The sequence below is a fragment of the Cetorhinus maximus genome, chromosome 20, assembly GCF_964194155.1.
Source record: "Cetorhinus maximus chromosome 20, sCetMax3.hap1.1, whole genome shotgun sequence".
Lineage (NCBI taxonomy): Eukaryota > Metazoa > Chordata > Chondrichthyes > Lamniformes > Cetorhinidae > Cetorhinus > Cetorhinus maximus.
Genome location: NC_135898.1, coordinates 31,757,964 through 31,767,662, shown reverse-complemented (window position 1 = coordinate 31,767,662; position 9,699 = coordinate 31,757,964). Strand labels below are relative to the sequence as shown.

Sequence of the window (9,699 nt, the reverse complement as noted above, 5' to 3'; positions counted from 1 at the left end):
GGCATAAAAATCTAAATGTCTTGCCTTTTTTGTGCTCTGCTAATAGTAGATCAATTATAAACTAGTAGACAGCGTCACACCAGCCCCTTCTGTGCAGTTTATTCAGGGTGACTGGGTGAAGGTTTGGTATAGTCAGTCTATCCACACAGGGCGGCTGTAGGGCTCACACACTCACCTGAGCTCCCTGGTCACCGTCATAGAGACCAGCACTGAGGGAGAGGGAGGTTGCAGCTGAAGCTAGGAACTGGGATACTAAAATGGAGCAACCGACAGCACTCTGCTATTCTGTTTAGTGAATTAGCTGTTCTATTGTGAAACTTGTACAGCAGCGATGGCCGAGTGGTTAAGGCGTTGGACTTGAAATCCAATGGGGTCTCCCCGCGCAGGTTCGAACCCTGCTCGCTGCGAATCGATGTTTTTCTGAACCCAGTTTAAATTTTCCCATTGAATATTCGAGCTGCACAGGGACATGTGAATCCCTTTCCTGCCCCCCAAGTCCCATGTTGCCGCAGCGATGTTGTGCAGCCTGGATGTGTCTCTGTAAGCTCAGAGCTTCAATCACAACCCAATCCTTCCGGGGATCCACACCACTCCCGAATGGTCCACTCCTGTTTCATGGAGCATGTACCCTGTCCATTTCAGCCCCGGTCACACAAGCCGGAATAACATTGGGAGAGTCACTGAGCTGAACTTTGTACAACTCCAGATATTGCATTTTATCAATTATTGCAGAGCGCACCGAATGTAAAGTCTGCGCTCATGGTTTTGCTCAGACTTCCTGTGATAATGAGTCGCATAGCATTTAAATTTTCTCCATGTTGTACAGATTGGTGATTGCTGCCTAATTTATGTTTGCCAAAGTTATCTGAACGGCCTAATAACTGACACTGAGTAAAGATGTGTGTAATATTAGGGTTATTAACTCTGGTTGAATGGATTTCTACCTCCAACCAGCCCCGCCTGCAAACTCCTGGCATTGGTCGTTTGAAATGTCCATCATTGCACCACCCCCTTGCCACACCAATCAAAAAACAGAACGGCTCCTCATTAGCCAATTGGATGATTCCTGACCGTCAGTCAAATAGTATTTATTATTTAATCTTTATTATTTAATCTTAGTATTTTAGTCTTTATTCTCCTCTGATTGTACCCCAACACTAAGGGGACCACTTTAATTTGTCTACTTTTGTAAAACAATATATATATAAGGATTGGTTTGCTTATATTTAACTTTATACTGATGGTTTTATGGATCTTTGAAAGGGAAGGACAGGTTCAGCAGTTTTTATTCCTGAATTCAATGTTAAGATTGCGAAAAGGTTATCTGATAGTTTATCAGTATTTTCAGTTGAGTTGATGGCAATTATATTGGCTTTAGAGTGGGTAGTAGAGGTAAAGCCATTGAGAATCATAATTTGTTCAGATTCATGGTCTCTAACCAATCTTGTTTTTATTTTTGAAATTTTTCATTTATTGTATAACTTAGAACAGTTGGGTATTGCGTTGGGTTTTTTATGGATGCCGGCACATAAAGGTGTGTAAGGAATGAGGCAGCAGATTCGTTGGCTAAAAGTTCTATAAATCACTTGATTCCAGATGTTGAGATTTCATTACGGAAGACGGAAATTAAATCTGTTATTAAGGATAAACTATATGCATTATGGCAATAAAAATGGGAAATGGCTGAGAAAGGAAGACATTTGTGTAAGATTCAAAACAATGTGAAGTTATCTAGTAAATTCATTGGGAGGTTTAGAAGGGGTGAGGTGATTATGAGCAGGATTAGGATTGGGCACTGTGGGTTAGATAAGTCTGTATTTAATAGGGAAACATGTTGATGGTTTGTGTCAGGAGTGTGGGGAAGGATTCCTGCAATGTTTTATTACACTGTACTAAATCTGCAGCTGAAAGGGAAACAATGCAGTCTACTTTACAACAGAAAGGTATACAGTGTGATACGGTGGCTAGTATTTTAGCAGTTAGATTTGGGTATTGGGATAATGTTTATATTTCGCAGGATTAGCACATGCAATTTAGGGTTTTATTTTATTGCATTGCACTTCTTCCTCCGATGCAGTAGGTAGCAGTAATACACCAAAGAGGTGTAATTTTGCCTGAAACATTAAAAAGAAAAGTGGAGCAGTTCCTGCCCACGGACAGAACTATTCAGACATCCTAAATTCAGTTTGAGATGCAAACTGAAACTATTGGGAAGTAAATTAAAGCAGAATCATGCTGGGATTGACAGTTCCCCAACACATCCTGTTCATTATTATTAAAATTTTCATCGGAAACACATCGGAGTAAAGCTTTTTTTTAATAGGACTTTTTGCAGATGCTATCAGAGACATTACGAAGCATCAGAATGTATGGGCTTACTCCATCATGTATTATTTATTAACGTTTACTATTTTCTACAAGTGAATGTATTCTTCAGTAGCTGGTCTCTCCCGAGAAGCCCATGTTCACTCTTTATAATTCTTGTACCTGCGACAAGAGCTTTTCTTCGGTAATAAAAGCAAAAAACTGCGGATGCTGGAAATCCAAAACAGAAACAAAAATACCTGGAAAAACTCAGCAGGTCCGGCAGCATCGGCGGAGAAGAGCACAGTTGACGTTTCGAGTCCTCATGACCCTTCAACAGCACTTAGTTCCGTTGAAACAGCACTTAGTTCTGTTGAAGGGTCATGAGGACTCGAAACGTCAATTGTGCTCTTCTCCGCCGATGCTGCCGGACCTGCTGAGTTTTTCCAGCTTTTCTTCGGTATTGGAACATGTGTTTAAGTGGTAAAATTCCCGATGGAGTGGAGGGATAGAGAGGCATCTGATGTTGCAGATACACAGATCTTTAAAAACAGGAGGGTAGATGGAAAAAGCTCAAGAAAGTGTCATTGAGATTCTGCGTTTTATAAATAAGGTAGCAAGGGTGAGACTTTGAAAACTATGGATGTACTGTGTGCACTGCAGGAATAATATTGAAGCCATGGAATGAATGCACTGTTGATATATTAGATATAGTCACGAAGTGTTAGCACTCTAACTCATAGATTAGATAGCAATGGGTTCCAACCCCACTTCAGAAACTTGAGCACAAAAGTTAGGAATGAGATTTCAGTACGGTAAAAGCAAAATACTGTGCATGCTGGAAATCTGAAACAAAAACAAAAATTGCTGGAAAAACTCAGCAGGTCTGACAGCATCTGTGGAGAGGAAGACAGAGTTAACGTTTTGAGTCCATATGACTCTTCTTATTACTATTTCTATTATTATTTTTAAAATGTATTTCCATTCATTGTTTTATCTCCTTTTAGCCCATTTCAATCCCTTCCCCCCCCACCCCACCCCCACTAGGGCCATCTGTCACTTGCTCATCTTGCTTTCTACTGTTAATATACCATTAGCACATCTTTTAGCTAATATCACCACCATCAACACCCCTTTGACCTTTTGTTTATGACATCTTTGGCAATCTCTTCTTTGCCTCCACCTATCACTGGCCCTCTATCCAGCTCCACTTGTCCCACCCCCCTTAAACAGCTTATATTTCACCACATTTTTATTCCTCTTTAGTTCTGATGAAGAGTCATACGGACTCGAAACGTTAACTCTGTCTCCCTCTCCACAGATGCTGTCAAATCTGCTGAGTTTTTCCAGCAATTTTTGTTTTTGTTGTTGAATGACATTTCAGTGTTTTACTGAGGGAAGGCAGCACTGCCTGAGGTGCTGTCTTTCAGGGCCAAGGCCCCATTTGCCCTCTCAGATTCCACAGAATTATTTGAAGAAAAGAATTGTCCACATTGACCTGGCCAATATCTACCTCTCAACCAACACTGTCAAATACAAATAATCTGGTTATTTATCTCACTGCTGTTTGCGGGACTTGGCTGTGCACAAATCAATGACAACAATCCCTACTTTACAACAGTGATCATATAAAGTATAACACTGGATCTAAAACACTTATGAGGTTATCCTGAGGTTGTGAAAGGTGCTATATAAATGCAATCTTCTTTTACTGGGATGTGGGGATATAACTATGATGAAAAACAAATAATTAGGGCTGTATTCACAGTTGGAGAAAAGGCTAAGGGTGGGGGGGGAGGATTTAGCAAAAATTTTCAAAGATTAATCAAGGATTTGAGAGGATAAACAATGAGAGCTTATTTAGATTGGTTGATGTATCAGTAACAAGGAGGAATAGATTTACATTTATTGATAGAAGCATGAGGAGACTGTTAGAAGATTTTATTCGTGCAAAACATTGTAGAATACATTCCTACAATTGGCTATTGAGGCCATTTTCTTGAGGGATTTAAGAATTTTTCTCTATGGCTGCAGTTGAACCTAAAAGTGTGCTCATTTCTGTGCCCATTCTGCCAATGTCAAGTTCAAAGATCTTGAGAGGAAAGGCTCAGCTCTACAATATGAGCTCTTGGAAAGGAAGAAAAATCAAATGTGAGTTCCTGCGAGATGGTGGGCCTCTGAGGCAAAATATATTGGATGGATTTGGAACAGAATATGGTCAATTTTATAATCCATTGAAATATTTTGCCATGAATTATTGAACTTTTTTGTACACTTGTTTTATTATAATTTTTTTTGAGGTACCTAGTGTTAGCTCAGGAAACATGACCAATCAGCATTGCAAAACATCGTTTGAGTGATTTGCTTGGTTATCTTAACGGTGATTTCTGGCTCTGACTGGCAGTTTTTAACCTTTCTGGCAATTGAAACTTTTTTTAAATTTACGTTAAGTGAATAGGGTATTTGGACCAATTAGTATGATTAACAGGTGGATGTGACGACGTTTGAGAAGTGCTGAGGAAATTTATTAGAATGGTTGCAGGGAATCTGGGATTTTAGCTACAAGGTTAGTTTCCAGAATCTAGGATTCTCCTCCTTTGGAGCAAAGGAGATTGAGGGGATATTTAATAGAGGCGTACAAGATTATGACAGATTGGGATTAAGCTAGACAAAGAAAATCTATTCCCATTAGCAAAACCTAAACACAGATTTAAGTTTTTGGGAATTATGAAGAAGAACTTTTTCACACAGTGGGCAGGATTTTACCATCGGCGAGCGGGGTCAGGGCCCACTCGCGGACGCGCAAAATGATGTGGGATGACGTCGGGCGGAACTCCTGACATCACCCCAACCCATTTAAATTTTCAGGAAGGCAGGGGCGCAGCAAAATCAGCTGCAGGCCCGCCAACCTGTCAATAGCCAAGTGAGGCCATTGACAGATCAATTAAAGTAATTAGTGGACTTGCACGTCCAACCTTAAGGTTTGCACGCAGGCCAGGAGCCCTGGCGGGAAGTAGAGAAAACATGAAACCTCATCCACAGGCGGGATGAGGTTTCGTATAGGGTTTTAAAATTTTTAATAAAGTTAGTTGGAAATTATGAACACGTCCCAACTCATATGACATTGTCACATGAGGGGACATGTAAGGGAATTTCTTTTTTTCTATTTTTAATGTTTTTGCACATAGAGCCGATCTCCCTGAGGCTGCACTTAGCCTCAGGGAGATGAGTGCACTCTTTCATGCACATGCGCGAAAGAGCGCACTCTCGGGTTTAGGCATTCCCTCCTGCCCACACAAGGAGCGCATAGCCCTTCCCTGCGGATGTCACGCTGGGCAGGCCTTATTTGGCCTGCCCACATAAAATAGTGCCGCACCCACCCATCAACTTCCCCCCCAATGGGGGTATAATTCAGCCCAGTGAGTGGTAATGACCTGGAACTCGCTGCCTACAAGGGAGGTGGAAGCGGACAGGATCAATAATTTCAAAAGGACATTGGATGGGCATTTGAGCAAAATGAATTTGCAAGGCTATGGGAATAGAGCAGGGAATAGGGTTGATTGGATTGGAGCTATGTTTAAACTGATCCTTTAAAGCATTATTCATGTCCTCTATGTGAGGTATGTTAGGAAATATGGATAGTTTAAGCAAGTTATACTGATATTTGTGGGTGTTAGGAATGAGTTTTAGCTTTAAAGTTTAAGTTTGATTTGTATTTCTGTATCTGTGTGTTAAGAAAGGTCAAATTTCGTTTTGGTTTCACTTTAAAAAGGTGCTTGCATTTCTAATGAGGATTTTACGACTCCTATAAAGTAAAGGTAAATATACAAGGGTAGAAGGGTTGGTCTGTTGCCTAGCAACAGGGGCCCAGAGAGGCAGGTCCCTCCCATAGACTCACACAGAGAAGAGGAACAGCATTGTTTTGGAAGCTGTTTGAGCGCAGATGGTTCTGAAAGCTGCTGCCAGGAGAGACTGGAACAAAGGGGACAGATAGCCAGTCACAAGCTAAAGAAAAACCCCAAAAATCCAGGGGACTGTAAGAGGGGAAATTCCAAAGAAGACCTTCTAGTCAAAGGAAGGACAGGAACCTGGGAACAGGCCCTGTTAAGTGAAGTTAAGAGTAAGGGGCAGAGGGAAAGGCTCCATGCTTCAGATTTAAAGAGACAAAAGCTGTAGTGAGAACAGCTTGCAAGAGGCAAGAAGGTCCAAAGAGATGGCTGAAGGTCTGTAACTCATTGCTATTGGCATGTGAAGCAGTGATACTGTTGACAGCTGAGTCTGTGAGAGAGAGTGTGTGGAAGAAAGCTTGAATGCATGTGGTGACCCAGGGAAGAGGAACATCGGAAGGAGAGTTCAAAACCCTGAAGGTGAACCCTTGCGGAAGGCGTCTGTGAGAAAGCGTTGGTTTGGGAGAAGATTCCAAGGCGAGGTCTTGGAGAGTGGAGATTGGAAACCCTGTGTGAAAGATGGAGTGTAGTGAGATCGGTTGGCTCACGGTGTGACAAGTGTCTGGGGGGAGTTGATGAAAGATCCATAGCATCTGGTTGAGGTGGCATCTGTCACTTGGTTTCAGAGTGTGGTGTGTCTGACCACAGGGTGTTTATTGGTTTACATGGGCTGTGTACTTACTGTGAACATTAGAGTATAAGATAGCTTTTGTAACTTGTGTTATCCTTACAAATCTGTATACATCTGTCAAGATATAGTTGTGGGTGAAGGAGTATTGTAATATAGTTAATCTTTTCTTGTTAAGTAAATGTTTTATTCATTTGTTAAAATTTCATCAGCTGACCCCTGTGACTCTGTTCAGTAGCTACTCTCCACACATCTAAACAAACAAATAAAAGTTAGGATCTATCAAGCTGGGTTCCACTCTGGGATCAGGCTTGTCCAGGGGTAATCTCAGCTGGGATTGGAACAGGAAATAATCTAAATGGGTAAATGGGCCATGGTTGCTGTGTGGCAGCTGCTTGTAAACTCCGGAAGTCACTTAATTGTTAATTATAGCAGCTTGTATATTTCTGGCTCTGTGAGAAGAACTCATTATGAAATGACTGATTTTAATCTTTAACTTGGTTTGCAGATAGTACAATGTGTGACATTTAAACCAGGGCTTCCCAAACTCTGGGTCATGACCCCCACTCAGGCTGGGGGATGAGCAATTGGGGGCATGAGCTCTGAGGCAGAAATGGCAGCTGGGGAGTAGAGACTAAGATTTGATGGTCTTGGGATCAGCTGCGAGGCCCCATTAAATGTGTGTGATTTCTTTTGACCGGTGGGTATGGCATTTTGAAGTGAGTTGTGAGGCCTGATCTCTGCCATTGACAGAGCCTGCAAAATGGTCGGTGTCTTGGTTTTTTTTGGTGCCTATTCCTGCACTTTAAATTCCACTGGCAACAACTCTCAGCCACCTCCCCCCACTCCCCCACCACACACACCCCCCACCCCCAATTTCTGGGGGTCGCACCAAGTGTGAAGGATTTAAATGGGGTCACAGTAGGATAAAAGTTTTGGAAGCACTGGTCTAAATAGTGGCAGACATATGCCTGATACAAATCTGTTACAGAGGTAGAGAAAACCTGAATTGGAAATACATGGGAATTAGAAGTACAGTACCAAACCAATTTACCAATGATACCTCACAGTCACAAATCCTTTAAAATGTTCATTCTGTCCTTGGAAGCTCTAATGTTTTAATACTGTATTAACCTTCTGTTTGCGGCATAATTGGTAATGAAAGAGTTACTGACACAGGGCATGAAACCAACTGAAAAGAATTCACACACAGTAAAATACCAATATCTTGTTAATCAATCCTGACATATCGGCTTGTTTTCTCTGGATGATACTATATTTCAACATGATTAATCCCTGGGGCCTTTGTTGGTTTGTATGGTAGATGTAGAATTTAATTTTCAAATATTGTTAAAATGTCTGACTTCAATGGCTGACTTGCATTGATCACAAATTTGATCTTTTGATTTACAGCCTCAGTTATAAGCTCTTTTAGATAATATTGTGGCTTTCTGTGAGACATAAGTGCACTGTGGTTTATCATCACTCCTGTATGGGTGCAGGCTGCTGCCGTCAATTTTGATGCCACAATCAATTTCCTTTTAGTTGTATAATTAGCATATTATTAGTATGTTGGAGTCAGCCTTTCACTCAGAAAATGATCTTATGTTCCAAAAGTTATCCTGCCCTTTACAAATCTTTGCCAGTTCCCCTTCATATGTAATACTGTGACTCCTCAATTCAGTTACATGCTGATAATTGATTTCTTCTATTTCTACACATATGAAAAATCTTTGCCTTTCCCAATTTAAATTGATTAGCTAGGTGCAAGTAGCACTCAAACATATTCATTACTACCTATAGCAGCAGGTTATCTCAAAAGTCAGAGTTAAAATCATTAAAGACTTTCTGAAGCCACCAGAGAAAAAGAGAGGCAAGATCTTGTTCCCTAATGGTTCATAGGAAAGTGGATGTTTGTCCACTTTTTTCATTCCTACTATTTAATTCTTGTTCAATTTTGTGGATTCCAGTGTGCATTCCACAAGATTTTCCATCCAAATTTGTAAAATAACTATTACGAGCCATGATATTTAATGATAAACAGAATCTTAATAACACCTTCTAAATAAAAGATGATGGGGGCATTTTTCTTGTGTTACTGTCCAAATATTACTAGGAAAAAAAGCATTATATATACTTATATATCAATGCTTTGGCCTTGCTTTGGTCCGAGTACTGGACCTGAATATCCAGTATGATTTTTCAGGACCTGACTGTGCCTTTTAGAAGTTTCCCCAGTGTAACTGAAATATCACCCACCTGAACACTCACATTCTCTGTTTCTGTTCCGGGGAACTTCAGGGACAAATTGTTCCTTTAAAAACCCTTGCTTTCCAGGTTTCATGGCTAAGCTACCCATACGGAACTGGTTGCAGAATGCTGTAGTCCTGTTCTGCTCACTGAGGATGCTGTTTGTGTTACAGCGGCACCTTGCTTTGTCAAGACGGCTTATTTGGAGGCCAAAGGCGAGAAACTATTACAAACACGTGGACAGTTGATGAAGACATTGATTCATGACCATCAACTGCTTCATCGATAACCAACAGACATCCTCCTTACACTTTGCCCCATAACAGCTGCAGCATAAAATTAATGCAAGGAGAACCCTCCCAATCAGACCTGCAATCTCCTCCCATTCCCAAATATGAATGTACACCCCCACACTTACTCTCCTTCATCAGTAGTAAAATGGCATGAATTGAATGTGATTAGGCTTCAACATTGATTTTTAGTACATGGTGCTTAACTAACTGTCCACTTGCTTTCCATATATGTCGGTCAGCGAGTGGAACAGGACTTGGTGCGAGTTAAGACATGGGC

The 9,699-nt window shown here is 41.0% G+C and overlaps 1 non-coding gene across 1 annotated transcript; it reads left to right on the top strand.

Moving 5' to 3' along the window:
* The first annotated feature begins 325 nt into the window (after positions 1-325).
* On the top strand, positions 326-407 carry trnas-uga (transfer RNA serine (anticodon UGA)). The gene has a single exon. It is a non-coding gene; the product is annotated as a tRNA-Ser (tRNA).
* Positions 408-9,699: the final 9,292 nt, after the last annotated feature.